Source organism: Lissotriton helveticus, chromosome 2_1, assembly GCF_964261635.1.
Source record: "Lissotriton helveticus chromosome 2_1, aLisHel1.1, whole genome shotgun sequence".
Taxonomy (NCBI): Eukaryota; Metazoa; Chordata; class Amphibia; order Caudata; family Salamandridae; genus Lissotriton; species Lissotriton helveticus.
In genome coordinates this window covers 1,249,720,769-1,249,738,286 of record NC_136059.1, presented here as the reverse complement: position 1 = coordinate 1,249,738,286, position 17,518 = coordinate 1,249,720,769, and the positions used below count along the sequence as shown (strand labels likewise).

At 40.7% G+C, this 17,518-nt stretch overlaps 1 protein-coding gene across 2 annotated transcripts in view; it reads right to left on the bottom strand.

Annotated features, from left to right (window-relative positions):
* The window catches only part of ABCG2 (ATP binding cassette subfamily G member 2 (JR blood group)), a 662,915-nt gene that overhangs the window by 323,435 nt on the left and 321,962 nt on the right, over positions 1-17,518 (bottom strand). The window contains exon 1 of one of the 2 annotated variants that reach the window (XM_078676203.1): positions 16,540-16,784. The exons of the other annotated variant lie outside the window; for it this stretch is intronic. The gene's annotated coding sequence lies outside the window, so the exon portion shown is untranslated. Of the gene's footprint in view, positions 1-16,539; positions 16,785-17,518 lie in introns of those variants that run through there. 2 annotated transcript variants of the gene reach the window in all.

The window sequence follows — 17,518 nt, the reverse complement described above, 5'->3', positions numbered from 1 at the left end:
TTCTGTTTCAGTGTGTCTGTGCGTGCGTGCGTGCATGCGTGTGTTTGTTTAAGGGGGGGTGCGTGTGTGTATGCAGCGTGTGTCTGTTTGAGGGGGGTGCGTGTGTGTATGCAGTGTGTGTATGTGCGCATGCGTGAGAGTGGCTTCGTTTGTGAATGGGAATACGAGGCACGGCGACGTGCGCGCTCCCGAGGTCGAATCTCGGCCTGCAAATGCGCGTGGCACTTTGCTGTCCTCTTTCCCCGAAAAGTAACTACATTCGTTGTCTCCCTAGACAGCAAAAGCTTCGCTTTTGCTTACGTCTAGCGAGACCTAAAAATATATATATATAAAAAAAATATATATATATATATATATATATATATATATATATATATAATCTAATAACTATATATAAATAGGAATAGCTTCCTCCACAATATCCAAATAAGAACGTGGGAGCATGATGCATGTTTTATGCTCATTATGGAACCTCTATCACAGAGCAGTAGTACATGTTGTAGGACATATGGCACATACACAGTACCTTCCAACACAACATGTCAAACAGTTTACCTTGCATATATCCAGCACAGACAGATATGCACCTCAGTTGACTATCACTGTGTCCAAAACTGCACTTCGGCCATGACACAACAAACAATGACATCCAGCATAACACAGGCAGAATAGCATACATTCAACATGGTTTCGTTATGCCATGTAATAGGCTACTGTGATACTCAGTAACAGTTATTGCACCGACCTAACAATACTCACTACACAACCCCTCTATATTTCAACTTTGTTAAAAAAAATCACACTACACTGATGCCTGAAAATCTGATGCCATACTCATAATCACAGACAGTTTAGCCATATAATTGTCATCAATACTTCAACTACGTTACACAACCCCTATTGTTAGTACATTACAAAATATCATACAAATTAAGCCATATAGTTGTAAAAGGACTGCCAACTCAACTGCACTCCCCCTCACCAATACATACATCTTTGAACCATTCGGATAAATTATGCTAAAATATACCTCACTCCAACATGTAAAACATGACATCATAACTTGTTACCGGGCTAGTAATACTTAATAGAAACCAATCTGCATAGGTCAGCATTGGGCACCCGTTGACCAGTTTAACAAGACCTCCGGCACATTGACTTCAAGTACATAAAATACTACAGAAATCTGCAGCAGGATGAATTTCATTTTACTTACATATAAACCAACACAAACAATTATTACCCTAATCGGTTCTTTGCCTACCAACCGACTAACCAGGTCATATAAAAAAAAAAAGAGTTCACATGATCCTGTCCGGTTTGCTACCTTTTGTTTTATTGTTCCTATCTATGTATTTATCCTCAACTAGCTGACATTTGCTCTGTAAAGATAACTGACTTTACATGTTTAAGTGTTGTACCATGTTTGCACCTATCCCTTGTTTTTATTACATTTTTTAGTTTCCTTCTTAAAATTGTCTGTAAAGCGCTCTGATACTCGTAAGAGTCTTGTTCACGCTATATAAAACATTCAAATAATAAATAAGAAAGCTCTGCAGTGCAATGCTTATTGTACGAGGAGCTATACAAATGCTGATGACATAATCTAATTTTTTGGGAGAGGAGGACTATTTGCACAATGGATGTGATTACACCGATTACGAATAAAGTTTACACTAGGCTAGTACATTCTGAGGCAACTCGCGCAGAAGAACCATCTGGACACAAAATTATAGTTACAGGCAACTACATCTACACTTCAAATGCAGCAATTCAAATCATAGGTGTGGGAAGTAAAGGTGTGGGGGTGCTACAGCGCCCCGACCCCAAAAAAAGATGGTGGAGTTCAGAGGTGAATGAGCAATAATTAAAGGGGAAAAAAAGTCACACCTGCTGTGCCCTCAAAGACAGCAGTTAAAAGTCAGACTATGTCTTCTGACTGATAATTATTCTATAAACATGAAGACCGATTTTACTTTTATTTCTCCGACTGAAAAGTGAGAGGATTTTGTAATGTGACCTTTGTGACCATCTTGCTGTGGTACAGGCGTGTGAAAGGAAAGTATATTTATTAATAAGACTGCACGTCTCTGCAAAGTTTGGGGCCCATGTCGATAGAAAATGTGCGGTCTGTAAATAATGCACGACCACACCATGTGTTAGTAATATATTTGCGACAGCGTGTTTGACAATCTACCACCAACTACATACTAAACCCATCCCACTCTCCTTCTGAATGTGCTTGCTTTATTTACTACACTTGCTCTTTGTGTGACACTTTCATTTTTCATAATCGCCAAGACTTCAGTAATATAACATTGATGGCAGCTCCCCCACTCGGAAAATTGTTCCAGCACCATTGTTTCTAAGGAGAGGAAATTACAACTGTCGAGCGTATGTGCTATATTAAAGTTTGCTATTTTAGAGAAATATAAACGGTGAAAACCATTGACAAATAAATTATTACACAAACGTTTGTGAACTTGTGTTAAGACAGACAGGGCATTTTTTGGGGGGAGGGGGGCGGGATGTTAAGAGATGCAATAGGGCTGGTTTGAAATATTACCAACATCAAAAGTTTAGTTCATTCCGTGTGAAACACGGATGCACTTCACTCACATACCCCTTTCTTTCACTTTCTTCCTGTGTATTTTTAATTTTACCTTAGACGATGCTGTTACTGAAGAGTTTGCATACTTCCCAACTCTTCTGATCTTCACAGTGTGATTTCTAGTAGAGCGTTTGGTATAGTTTTTGCACGCCTAACATTTTATATACAGTACCGAGGGTGTTATAATGATGACAGAAAATAATCATTAACCTGTGTCCTGTTAACATTTTAGGCTGAAGGAGTAAGCGGCAGTGACGATACGTGTGGAGCGCTCATGTAATCAAAATTCTTGGATTCGTAATGTTTTGCGAAATGGTGAACTTTTACCCTGGCATTGTGAAATGGGTAAAAAACAAGCACTGCAAACGCAAATAAGTCTGGTTTGCATATTAAGTCCCGTCTAAAACATTAAAAAGTCCGCTGCAGAGGGAAAAAAAACAGTTTCTGGAAACAATGCATCTATGAGAAATACAACATTTATTGTGTGATGAATCAGTGTACTCCTGAGATGTAAAACAAACCCACGTGCATTGCTCGAAGAAACACTTCTCTGAGCGCAGCCAACGCCCACTGTTCATATATTTTTTTGTGTTCAAACAGTTTATTGGCATTAAAAAGGTATATGAAGAAATAAATACAGTGACAAATGATACAAGGGATGGAAATCAAGGATAATGCAGTAAAGCAACAAATCATGAAGCAAGTATTTCATTAAAAACATGGGAAATATGATAATTATGGTAATGGAGCAGTAGGAAGGAAAAACCAAACACAAGGCAGTAGAAGCCATCATATATTTAAAAAAAAAACTGTGTAAAAGGCAAAAAAGTAATGCAATCTTCATAAGACAGGTATCGCATAAGATGCTACTAGTCTTTGGTTTGTAGATAAGTCAGTGTTTACGGTACAGGACACAGTGGTTCAAACACGTGCATGTATATATATATATATATATATATTACAAAGTTCAAAGTTTCCCCAACCTCAGACCGGCGATGGAGAAATGCACGAACTCCAATTGCAGTGATTTCAGTTGTTTTTTATTTTCAACTGCTTGCTGTGCTCCCACAGCCTGTCATTACGCGTTTCGGCCAGCCAAGCTGGCCTTGATCACATGTAAAAACTAAAAATATATATATACGCTAATTTCAGATGTATGACACAAGTCCCCAAACAAGGTTTTTGACAAAATCAAACAACGTTAAATGAAAAAAACGCAGGCCAATAACCACTTTTCTTAAAAACTCTTAACAGTTAGGAAATGCAAAAGACGTGATGGTTATGTTACAGGGGGTAGATAGAAACTCGGAAGTACAATATAGGAAATTCATTAATAAACGTTAATGCTAAAGAGTTTTGGGTTCGAACTCCACATTACTCGCCTTTTTGTTCTGACCAGTGAACTATTTTGTCTTTTGCGAGCTTTGTACATAAACGTCACAGAAACTGTTTTTAGAATGTAGGTAGGGTATGAGAGGCAATTCACGTCCATCAATCACCTCAACAAATCATGTGTTCTAACATAGTGTTCAGCATCCCTACTTAGTGTCACAACACACCATCGTCTCTTCAAGGCGCATTGTACTACACACTGATCTGCAAACTGTCCTAGCCCTTGGACGTTGTGTTATCATTCTCTCAACCCCGTTTTGGCTAGATTGAAGATATCAGACATACAATTTACCACATTTGCAGTATTCTAGTTTATTCCAACTTTGCAAAATGTATTCAGGCAGACTTTCAAATAAATCCCTTATTACAAGTCGACACGTATCTAGCCACAAATAACTCAACTACTGCACCAAAGCAAGGCCAAGCAGGTCACCATTGGATTCCATATCTACAAAAAAGTTACATCTGTGTAGCCTACAAACAAACAAACAAAAAGTGTTTCAATCCAAAATTCTGATTCAGAAGTAGCAATATACGAGGCAACTTACCGTAGAAATGCGTAGACTACTAAATAACCATAGAGACAGGGCCTTCTGTCACATTATACCAGCGACTGCAAGCTGAAAGCATTTATAGTCTGGCATGGGTGGAGTTTAACTGGGATCAGAGGAACAGGGTGGAGTCACAACCACGCGATTAATCTCTGGTGGTGCGCTGGGAAGAATCGGATGACTGGACTGCTCTGCTCTGAGGGAGTTCTAAGACCCAAATCTAGAATGAGAAGCCAAGGCTTGCCGCTCCTATGTATCAAAGATACATCAATTACCTCCTGTGCCTTAGCTAATCTAATGCAGCTAATCTAATGTAAATATCAAGTGTTTGAAAGGAAATTTGTCCACACAACGCATACTGATACTAGCAAAGAATCAGCCTGTTCAAACCACCGCTTAATATAATCTCACAGTCTATTCATATCCCCAGCTGCTAATTGGCGAAGGCATTCCCTCTGAAAAAATGGTGTCCAATAGGTTAACTAGATTTGCAAATACGCAACACAGATCCATCATTCGTCACCAGCTAAATGAAAGGCCTTCTAACAACACCAAAAGCAATTCTCTCCTGTACGCTACCATTTCAGAGAATAAACACAAAAAAAGGCAAAGTTGTCATTAAACTTGATGTTTGGAGTCTTGGCAATGTTGTTCCAGACAGTGACCTCAAATGTAATGTAAATGTATTGCGACTTACATAGCGCACGTATCACCCGAAGGCATCAAGGCGCTTGCCTTGGGAACCCGTCCTGGCTTTTCCCTGTGAGATAACCCCTACTGGGTATCCCCAGGGTGAAAGCCAGGCATCCCGCAGCGGGTGGGCCGCCGTAGTGGAGATTAAGCAACTATTGCCCAGAGTTGCAGCGTGGGACCCCATGATTAGAATAGGCACCGAGGCGAGAATTATCGAGTCCGTGGACATTTTGGGCTCAGGACCCTGCCGCGTCGGGAATTGAACCCTGGTCCCGGGCCAGACCTCTGCATCAGGGTCTGCCGCTCTAATCAGTGAGCCACACTCCTCCAAATGTACCGATGGTTATGGCCAGTATCGCAGAAGGGTCATTGGCTGACAAAGAGTGCTTCGTGTTTGAACTCAGGACAAGTTCATTCATAATAACTGTTAAAAAGTTAACCATAGGTATTAGGCATGATAATTGCATTTGCTCTTTGGGTTTCAAGGAGAATCCTGTACATAGGCATATACCCTACCTTTTATAGCACAGCACACTGCAATACTTCCCCCATCACCCGTTGACAGAAACCAAGTAGAAACGATGCACAAAGCAATTAGAAGCTATCACAAGCTAAATATGGGGTATCGTATGTGATTCCTTTTTACATTTTTATTGAGATCCAGAATATAATTACACTATTTTAATTCACATCATTTAATAAATATTATACATGCACAAGCCATCAATAAATACAACATACATAGTACGAGACACAATACATATTATAAAGGGGAATGGTACTAGCTAATAAGAGATCCCACATAGGATAAAACCATAAAATGAATGGTTCTAGCATTCTCGTAAGATAGACAAGTGTCTAAGGTGCATACAGAGCTAAGATGTGCAAAATAGCAAGATGACAATCGTATCATTTACTCTATACCTGATTTCATTAATTATAACTCAAAAAACCCTTCCAACAATTTCTCAAACGTCTTGATCCCCCCAGAATGCATTGTATATAGCTGTTTCTAACTTGCCTCAATTTCCGAACCCGCTCCTGTGCTGTTGGAATCTGGGATGATCAACATTTTTGGAGCAGGAGGCATCTGGCCACCGCCATAGCGATATAAACTATGTTTATGCATTTGTTGATTAGGCCAAGAGACGGGTCATATTCCAAAACCTTCAACCAAGTACTCTGAACGAGCCTAACTTGCCATTCAGTCTCCAACAATAGGAATATTTCATTCCAAAACCCCTGCACAAGAGGCCATTGACCGATTATGTGAGTCCAGTTGGCTGCAGAGTGCTTCGTGTTTTAACCCAGGACGAGTTCATTCATAATAACGGTTAAAAAGTTAACCATTGGTATTCTGCGTGAGAATTGCATTTACTCCTGGGGTTTCAATGAGAATCCTATGCATAGGTATATACCCTACCCGTTAAAGCACGGTACACTGCAATGCTACCCCCACCACCCACAGAAAGAAACCAAGTAGAAATTACACACAAAGCAATTATAAGCTATCACAAGACAAAGAGGGTATATCATATGTGATTGATGATGATTTTATATGTATTAAGAACATTCATCTGCTAATCTGCGAGTGTCTTACAGAGAGAATATCAAAGTGAGCCTTGATGGAAAATCACAGGGCCTAGCAGGTGCTTATCAATAAAACCTGAAATGCACAACCAATGGACCCTTGCCAGCGAGGGGCCTGTGGAGCATAAAAAGTCATTTTAGCTTCTCAAGTCCCTCTACAGGCAGTCGGAAGTGAAACAAGACGTCCAGAGTATGAGGAAAGACACAAATGCAGCCTGGTTGTCATATTTATGGGTCAGCTCTGATGTGCTGTGTGCACGTTTTAAGGCTGGGTAACTAACGCCTACCTACATCAACATTTTCAAAGAAAACCATAGGCAAGAAAAAGTGGCCTACCTTTAAGTTTTCTGCAAAAAGCTAAATATGACGTGACCATGGAGAACATCCTAACAAAGAAGTCTGTCAAGTGGATCCCCACAAACCAGTGGGCTCTGGGTCTGAGGCAATCACTTCATCTATTTTACTATATATTCTCAGCAGCAGTACCTGCCGTCACTCAGCGGTAAACCTTTTTTTTATTCGTGTGTGTCTCCGCAAATGTTTTCTGTTTCTAATATAAAACCTCTTGTCTTGCCATAAACCTGCAATAACTTAACTATTAGAGGTTTGAATGTTGCTCTCAGAGAAGGTTGTGCTTGTTAACAATTTAGCTGACCTAATCTAGGAACTTCATAATGTTGGTAAATAATAAAAAAAATTGGGATTGCAGAATTATTATACTTCATACTTTGCTATGCCACGAATGAATGTTTCTCTTTTGAAGAAACGAGGATCTACACCCGACGACGACTCCTTCTATGACAAACATGTTTTTCATTTCTGATTGTAGACTTATGTGAAACGAATGTCCATTACAAATTATGGTCCAACACTTGCACTGGGTACCTTTATTCACCTTAAAGGTCTATAAACATGTCCGACCAAACAAGCGGTTCCAACGAGCCGCTATGCCTCTCATTGCCTAGACTTCTACTCTTACATTGGGTGGAGAGACAAGCCTGGCATAAGTCGCTACTGAATCTGAAGTTGTTCCCCGCAGGTTGCAAAACTCACTTCTTCTAAATGGGTGTTGTCCTTTAAATAAGTTCATAATGCGGTTTTGTGTTTTTTTAAATCAATTTTAGACACATTTAGGTGATTATTGTAGAAATTATTCATATTAACTTACTTGTGTGAAATGAAAATATGTTCTTGACCAGAAAATGAACACAGTGAAAGACAAAACTGCACTCTGGCTGACACATTTTGAAGAGTTTGTAGGTTGTTAAGAAGAAGTGCTTGAGTTCCTACATATAGAGCATTACAATAATCTTTTTTAGTAATGACTAGAGTTAGGATTACTCATTTTATTAGATCTAGTGGAAGTAAAAGCAGATTTTTTTAGGATTCTCAGCATAAGAAAGCAGAAAGATGTAACCTATTTTGAATGCTCAATGAAGGCTAATTTGTTGTCAAAAATGACCCCCAAAAGTCTTGCCTTCTGCACTGGAGCTGAAATTTGACAGACTCGAGGATATCACTCAAGCAGAATAAATAACATCTCTTTAGCATAGGATTGTACTGGGTTAGGTTTCTCGATGTGATGCACTGAAATACTAATTTTAAGTAACTATTTAGGATTAATTCATTGTGTTGCATTTATTCTATGTAGAATAAATGTGCACATGAATGAGGTTGGTCAAAATGGTTATGATGAAAACTTCAGATGAAGCACTAAATGGTGTATAGCTTGAATGCTTAAATAATTCTACTTGAATTTCCCAACAAAATATACATCTTTCAATGTAACAGTCTTTGAGCCCACAAACTCAACCAGGAATGATAATGACCATCAAGGCAATAACGTTCAACGGTTCTTCAACTGAATATTAGCAAAGTTGCCCAGGCAATTTAATTTTCATTACCCTTAAATACACCAGAAACCTGTCTGTATGTTATCACCGCCAGTGTTTCTCTAATGGTTACCATAAACATAAATTATCTCACTAGCATTGTATCACTAAATCAATATATGCTCTTATAATGGGATCGTTGCTCAGAGCACGTCTACTCTCGTACATATGGAGATCACTGAATCGTCAATAATAAATACATTAATTTTATTCTGCTAGTCCAATCAAGCAAAGGCATAAACCAAACCAGCATTGTACACCCTGAGTCTATACAGAGTTGGCACATCAGGGGCCATATTACACATACTGCCGGCGCAAAAGGCATGTGTGCCTGCTTTTTGCACCTCCGGGAACTATGGTTTGTAGAAGAGGCCCCAGACGCTTGAGCAACTCCTTCTGTAATACTGATAGCACTGGCACACATGTAGTACCTACCCTATCTTCAGAGGACATACCCTCATTTCCATGGGGCGTGGCCTCAAGCAAATGAGGGAATCACTTTGCCTCTGTGTCTGCGCAGTATTAAGGACGTGGGCGGAGAGGCAAAGATGCCCGGAGGAGGAGTGCAGAAGGTGTGCCACAAAAAGGTGGCGCACTGCCAAAGTGTAACCTGAGCGCAGCCCTCTTGAGGGGTGAAAGATGGTCCCATGGAGCCCCCAGACATCCCCCTGCAGGCGAGTACAGTCTTTCACTTAACCCACCTGCAGGGGGATCTCTAGCCCCTCTTTAAAGAGCATGCAGCTTGCTGCGTGCACAGGGAAACACGGAGCAGCGTTGATGCAGCAGCTCTGTATTTCACAGAATGCGCTGACCCCAGTGGCACGGCAAGTTCACAGCTGCCTTGGGGGCAGTACATTCACTGTAACAGGGTACCCTGTCCCCGAATGTACCTGGTGCACCAGTATAAATGTGTGCCGTGGTGCAAACAAGGACAATTCGCCCAATATGTAATACGAGCCCAGGAGTACCTTTGAACAACAACGAACTCGAAATCCTTAGAAGGGTAGCAAATTGCATATACTCTTTTCTTCTATTATGAAAATCAATATGAATTTCCTAATATTGGCCAGAATGTGTTTTTGAGATAGCCTATCACTTCTTCAGGGGAGATGCATTCAGAAATCCTAAAGTTCTAAAGTCAATTTCACATATCATCAGTCATCTCTCTAATGTTGCCATATTTTCATGCTTTTAGTTAGGTTTTTTTAAATGTATTATCTCAGGGTTGTTTCTCATTCTGTATGCTAATTAAGTGTAGGTCAGTTTTCCAATTAATCCGAGCATCCAGTACATCTATCCAGCATGATCTCAAAACAAACCAAGAAGATTCTGTTAATGAACCTCTATCCTTTGGATCTTTGTTTTCATGAAATCAACAGACTAATGTTTCCTCTGGATTTTGAGAAGGAAAACACAGGTACCACTTTTGCCACTGCACTGCATATGGATTCACCTTCAAAATATAGGCTTGTGGTGGGAATACCCAGACTCCAACTTACAACAGTAACCCACAAAGAAGAAGGCTATCCCGTAAAAAATAATTGCTGTTGACCCAATCGCGCACTGCGCCGAACTGATATATCTGGAAAAGATTCCGAAAATGCAGTAATTAGTCAGCTTGATGAGATTCAAGCAAACATGCACACGGAGCACTTTCGAATTCTTTGGGTTTACAAAATGCAACTGGATTAACAGCCCTGGGATCTAAGCAAGATTTCAGACACCCGAACCATCACGCTCTCTTCCTCCAATCCTTTAAGTTTAATATTTGTCTTACTTAGTTTGGTACTTTTCTAACAAACTTTAAAAAGTGAATTACAACTAATCGCAAATTTCCACAAAGTATTTGCCTCATTAGGCAATTTACTCTATAAATGTATTTAAACTGACAACTAAAATTCCCCACCCCTACAAATCACATTACTTCTGCATACTTAAATCGAAAAAGTTCTGCTCACTGATCCGATGATGCTGGACAATTTTTATTGCAAAAATGCAATGTTTTTAATAACAAGCAGTTCAATACCTCTGAGTATTGTATGAATTGTATTCCTACCGTTTGTCTGCACTGTCTTAAAGTATTTTACCCAATGCTGTTTTAATAGGCTATTCTCACCAGAGTGCATACAAGATTCAGTCGTGTTGCATGTGCAGTGGTTTTCAAATTTATAGAAACAGTTCTGTGTTGAAGCAATGATTTGGCAGATTTTTACCTCCAAGTGGTGCAGGAATTTCGTTACAAATTAGCAAATCCTTTTTGTTTGCGACCATTTTCCTTTCACCCGTGCACAGAGTTTATACATTTCAAACAACCCAACCAATTGCCCATACATCCTGATACAGGGTTTGGCCTCTGGAGCACTGGACCTCTGTTTCCTGCCTCCCTCGATGGGATGCAAACAATCATTTCTTGCCCCTTCTAATAAACAGAACCAGAACTAAACTCAAAGCGAAATCCATTGGATCTTTTCTTTGACCTACTTGACGCAGGTGGAGGCCAACCATATGAAGAAGTGTGGGCATTTGTTGCAGAGCAGCAAGTGATGAATTCAGAAACATATCTAGGTAGTATGTCTCTTTATTACTTTATAGGGGACTTTGAAAAGTATATGACAGCCATGTAAGACGCCACCAAGAGCACTTCTGGTCAATTTACCAAATGACTTGGAAGACTTTCATTGTCCCAATGTCACAATCTCGAAGCCATTATATACGTTTCTTTTTTCCCAGACAATAACATTTTAATACATACAGGTCTTTCCATCCACAGATGCTATGGTTCTCCATTTGATATGACAATGGATGTGAAATAAAAAAAATATGTATTACATTGTGGCACGTTTTTAGTTGACACAGGCTTATAAATGTTTCAAAAAGGTTAATAATGGCCCAACTTCGGTGTACGTATGAAGAACGTTGAAGGATGAAAGGCTGTAATGGCACTGAGAATCACACTGGTAACCTGCAGACTACATGCAGAAACCATCAACAGCTGATCTACCCACCGAGCTATCCTCCCAGCAAATTAAAGGACAACAGTGATTAAATAAATGTCACACATGACTGGGTCCAATACAAAAGTATAGAACTATTCCTTGACCTTATTCTTTCCTTTTTCCCCCTTGGCTTTATATGTATCATAGGCGATACACAAGCTGTTAATTAGCGTGGTACTACTTTACATTATACTTAGTTTTCACTGGTTATACGGCTCTTGATCACATTTGTGCTGACTGTTTATATTGCGGACGCATCTCTCTTCTGTGTCCTTCCTCGTATGTTCCACTTCTTTGACTTTGCCATACCAATTTGTTCTGTATAATCAACTATTTTCTCATGTGCATTTTGTATTACATGGATTTTATCTGTGTCGCATGTATTTCTGATTGTATGCCTTTTTTTTATTTCTAACTAATAAAAACTACTTGAACACAAAAAAGGTGTAGAACTTGAAGTGAAAGCAGGAGAAATGAAGAATGTTCGGACAACCTATACCATAATTCCCGAATTTTACAACTCGCAGTTGGCAGCAAGTGTCAGAGGTGAGAGAGTGTATTGCTGGAAAGGCCAGTATCCAGTATTTTGTTGAGTTGCGAACTATATTGGTGTGCATGCTGTCCTCCGTTTGTGTTGTCTTTCTTGAACAAACCCCTCTGTGACGAACAAATGATCCAAGCTATCACCTGCCATATGAAGTCGGAAAAAAAATCCGTGAGCTGAATATTGTGGCACTTTTTACTTGCCACGGGCCGATAAATATGAAGCATTTAAAAAAAGTTAATACTAGCCCACCCGACGTGTACTTATAATGACCACTAAAGGAGTAAAGGCTGTATTGGCACTGAGAATCACACTGGTAACCTGCAGAATACACGCAGAACCCAGCAGCAGCCGATCAACCCACCGAGCAATCCTGCCAGCAAATTAAGGGACAACATCCATAAAATAAATGTAACACTGGACTGGGCCCAATACAAAAGTATAGAAGTTGAAGTGAAAGCAGGAGAAATCAGGAATGCTGGGGCAACCTGTATCATTATTCCTGAATTTCACAACTGGCAACAAGTGTTAGCTGGGATCAGTTTATGGCCAGTATCTAGTATTTTGTTTCAGTACATTCTATTTAAGTGTGCATGGAGTCGTCCGTGGTGTCAAATGATCCAAGTCCTCACCTGCCCTATGATGTGGAAATAATTTTTCTGTGAGCTTTGTTGATAAACAACCAGGATCCAGCAGCTGAGAGTCAAGTTCACGTTACTCATTTACTCTTCGAAGCTGTGAGAAATTGGCTTCAATCAATAGGACAGATCAGAGATAGTGACAACGGGGCTGGTCGCTTTCACCGAAAGAGCAAAGGCTGCCAATGTGAATGTACTTTGTTCCTACAAATACATTCCAGGCAACTAAAACTAAAATAATACCATCAACAACAATTTATGAACATCCATTCTCTTTTGAACGTGCAGTGGCAATGCATGCAATGCTCAAACATGGTTCAAAATCTAATCCTTCCGGCCAGATGTTGGTTTGCTTAAGGTGTAATCTTGGTAAGCTGGGAGTCAACGTTCAAGTTGGAGCTGAATCATGAACACTCGTCCTGTAGAAACAGGGTGTGTCGCTGGTGCTCAGCTATGAACCCTTCCACTAAGAGAAGCAGCAGAGGGAAGGAGGGGGGTATTGCCAATCTCCGCACCCCTTCACCAATACTGTAATTGTATTGTAATTTCATTTATATGGTGCTTACTACCCCTGGCGAGGCGTTGAAGCGCTTTTTCGGCGTGTAGCACTCTAATCCGGAACCCATAAAGGATTAGTGGTGAATTAGTATAGTGAAAATATCAAAGTAATTTGAGTGGTGGGTATGTTAGTCAGTTATTTGGTTTGAGAAGGATAGTGGAGGGATAGAAGAGGGAAAAATGTTTGCATTTATATAGCGCTTGCTGCCCTTGATGGAGAGTTGACGTGCTTTTTCGGCAGGCAGAACGCTACTTCGGAACCCAGAAAGGATTAGTGGTGAATTAGAATAGTGAAAATATGAAAGTAATTTGAGTGGTGGATATGTTAGTCATTTATTTGGATTAAGAAGGATAGTGGAGGGATAGAGAAGGGAATAAGGTTTGCATTTATATAGCGCTTGCTACCACTGATGGGGTGTCGAATCGCTTTTTCTTTAACACGCATGTCACAGCCCATGCCTTCTTTATTCTTGAAAGTAAAATACACTCTATGCATAGATTATATCTAAAGCCATGTAAATGTACTTGTGTTTTGTTTTTTTATCTTATGATTAGTCAACGATTATATTCAGGCGGAATAAGACTAACTTTTTTTTCAAGGTAAAGCAACGCATTAGTCTATACAATATGTAGGTAGCCTACGACTGTAGTCTCAGAAGTAGTCTCAAAGCGCTTTCCCTTGTAAATGTTCACGTTTCTACTTGACCAGAGAATCAAATCACATAGAGAAATGGGATAAACCTGTGTTGTGGAGCCCTGATTCAGGGCACCGGAAACAACTGAACACAGTACTTTTACAAGTGTGTGTAAATTTTTACGTAATTGGTCTCGGACTGCGCTCTTCAGGATTAGGGAGGGTGAAACTGCATAATCTTTTTCACAAGTTATTCTAGTGATAATTAGTTTATGGCAACTGTGCTTGGGTAATGGGCTGCATAAAAATTGTACACTAGGTAAGCCTTTGTATATAAAAAAGGCACTGCCTCCATGTATTGTCCATACAGTTTCTAAAGTCATACGAGGAATGTTGCACGCTGTAGTAGCACACCATTTTGCAGTAGTCTAAGACATTTTCTGCTCAGGCTCCTGTATGAGAAAAGTATGCAATCGATACTGGGGAAAAAAATTAGGTGTGATATGCATACCCCAATAATTCGGGTTTAAGCGAGATTGCGCGCACATTAAAATATAGATAGAAAGATAGATGATAAAGTACCCCCTGCTGTACATTATAAGGATATTGCATGTCATGAGGAGCACCAGAACCATATAGAAGAATGGGGATGAAGGGCAAGTTTCTGTATAAGTTATGGAACTCTGAGGTGACTTGCAATATCTTTATTATGAACAGCAGGTCATACTTTAGCTTATATAATACATGGTCGCACCATCACCTTTCCCACAAACCACTTAACAACTTTGTGCATAGCTCTTTCAGAAAGAGAGAGTATGTTTGCCAGTGGCGGCTTATGACATTTGAAAGTGGTGAGGCGTAGAAGCTGTTGATGAGTGTTATGTCGCAAGCGAAGTGATCGAGCCTATCATAAAGCAGGTTTGGGGGAGTTCTTTTTTAAAAAAAAATATAGAAACACTTGGTGCATTGCATGTATAGAAAGGCTACTTAGGTTACCTTAGCTTAATTTTCAAAGTTTTAGTTTTAAAATATATAACAAGAATGAATGTGGGAATAAAATGTATTTATAAACTTGTGAAAATGTTTATCTCAAGAAACTTTTACTCATGCCAAAAGGTAACCATAACTTGGGCTCCCGCCATGCACTGCTAATTACCTCACATTAGGTGATTAGAAGATGGTAGGAAATCTTCTGTACCATCACTGATAATATCACTGCAACATTTGCAGTGAAAATATTGATGAGAAAACTGTGCATGGCAGGTGCGTGAGTTTTAGTTACCGTAGGACATGAGTTACAGTTACTTTAGATAACTATAAATGCTGAATTTCTATGGTTTTGTGTGTCTAAAATCCTAAAATCTGAACCTAACTGTAACGTCTCTGCATCCTTTGTTTTTTTATAAATACATACACTCCTACTCAGGATTGACCATGTCCGGTATCTCTATTACCATTGCCTTGCCTCATTCAGCATCGAACTGTAAATAGGGTGACTACATCACTCCAAGTTATTACTCTAGTACTGAACAATTAAATTTTCGCCTAGAAATCACTTCAGGGGTTAGTCCAACTAGTTCACTGGAAGCACAAGACCACAACACCTAGAATGTGTTATGCTATCACAAACACCCCTAGGACTGGGATAGGGGTGGTCACTCTATATAGATAGATAGATAGATAGATAGATAGATAGATAGATAGATAGATAGATAGATAGATAGATAGATAGATAGATAGATAGATAGATAGATAGATAGATAGATAGATAGATAAAGTGGATGGTGCGATAGACCGTCTGGTGCCTTTCCAGCATTAACAAAAGGCCTGCCCAGCCCTCTCTAGAAAGGAATGTATGGTTCATCTTGTTGGTCATTAGATAATAACCCACGAGCGCGTAGACGACGTCTTCACTCTTCTAAGCGCGTGCACTGGATACCAAATATCTTTTAAAGACAAAAGATGGGAAGATAATAATGTTTTGGGAATAAGTAAACATTTTTTTTTTTAAAAGATGGGGATCCATGGCATGCGGTCACTTTGCTCTTTTTCAAGCACTTCTAGGTCTGGCCTGGAAAGTACAAACCACGGGTATGAACCGGTACTTGAGGATTACTCACAGACAGGAACATCTACCGGGAAGCACAGAAAAGGGGCACAAGTTATCATTAAATGTGTGTTCTGAATACAGCACACACGGTTCAGCTGAGGTAACAAAGGCAGAGGGTCGCGGGAAGCCCCGACGCGCACTGTCCCACGGTGGGGGCTCCAGTAAGCCTGGTGAGGGGGGTGGGGGGGGGGTCTATGAATTGTGCTGGCTGTGGTGTGTGGCAGTAATTGTGCCCTTGTCTGTCTCTAGCGCTCTGTGTACAGCAGTCGAGCATGCTTGGGAGCGCCCGGCTGCCTCTGCCGGGGTGCAGTGCGGCCCTCCCTCACTTACCGGCTCTCGAAGGGGTGTCCGTCCGGCGGGTTCGCCTCAGAGCCCGGGCGGCAGGTGTCCGGCGGCCGTTGCTGCAGTCGCCCTCGTCCCTCCGCGTGTCCCGGCCGCGCGGCCGCCTCTAGTACAGCCCGAGGCGGGGGAGGAGCGGGGGCGGGGCCGGGGGCGCCTCCGTCGCAGGTCCCTGTCCCAGCAGCAGCAGCAGCTTATGTAAAGAGATCCGCAGCGTTACCTAACCCGTGCAGAGAGACGGACGGGGGGCTGGGGGCGCCCATGCATTGACGGCTACCAGGGACATGAAAAGAATACCAGCACACTAGACATGCGTGCATGCTTACTGCAGCGCGCGCATGTCATTATGAATACATCAAACACAATAGCTTTTTGACTGAGCTCACATAGTTGAAGGTGCTTTCATATGAGATAGCGAAGAAAAAGGAGTATAGGTAAAAATAAATATTTGCCTAAGATCACACAATTTGGTTAAGAAGGGAAGCAGTGATGTATCCAGGTTTTCAGGTATCAATTTGTATGACCTAAACAATTGGGAGCCCTAGGGTGAATAAAGGGATATGAACAGGTCGCCCCCCACTCTATACCATTTCAACAACAAAAGACCTGCCATCTGTTATGTAGAAACAGCCGTTTCCCATATATCTTAACTGACACCTATCATAAGGTGTCAATCACCAGTGAGTAATTATTACCCTACTGCTTCTATATGCTTTTACAGTCATAAGCTCAAGTCTAAAACAATGTCTATAAATGTGTGTGGCACTGCAGCAACCCACGCACCCTGGCAGATCCTTCTAAGAAAACAACTTTCAAAAAAAGGGGGAGGGGAAGTTGGCAGTGCCTCACAGGAGCAACACCCAGGGTGGAATAAACAGACTGGTACTCGCCTGTGTCCTCAGGTTCTCATCATCAGCATCTGCCAACTTGTAACAACAAGCATTTGCAATGCAATAGGTCTCGCATTTGC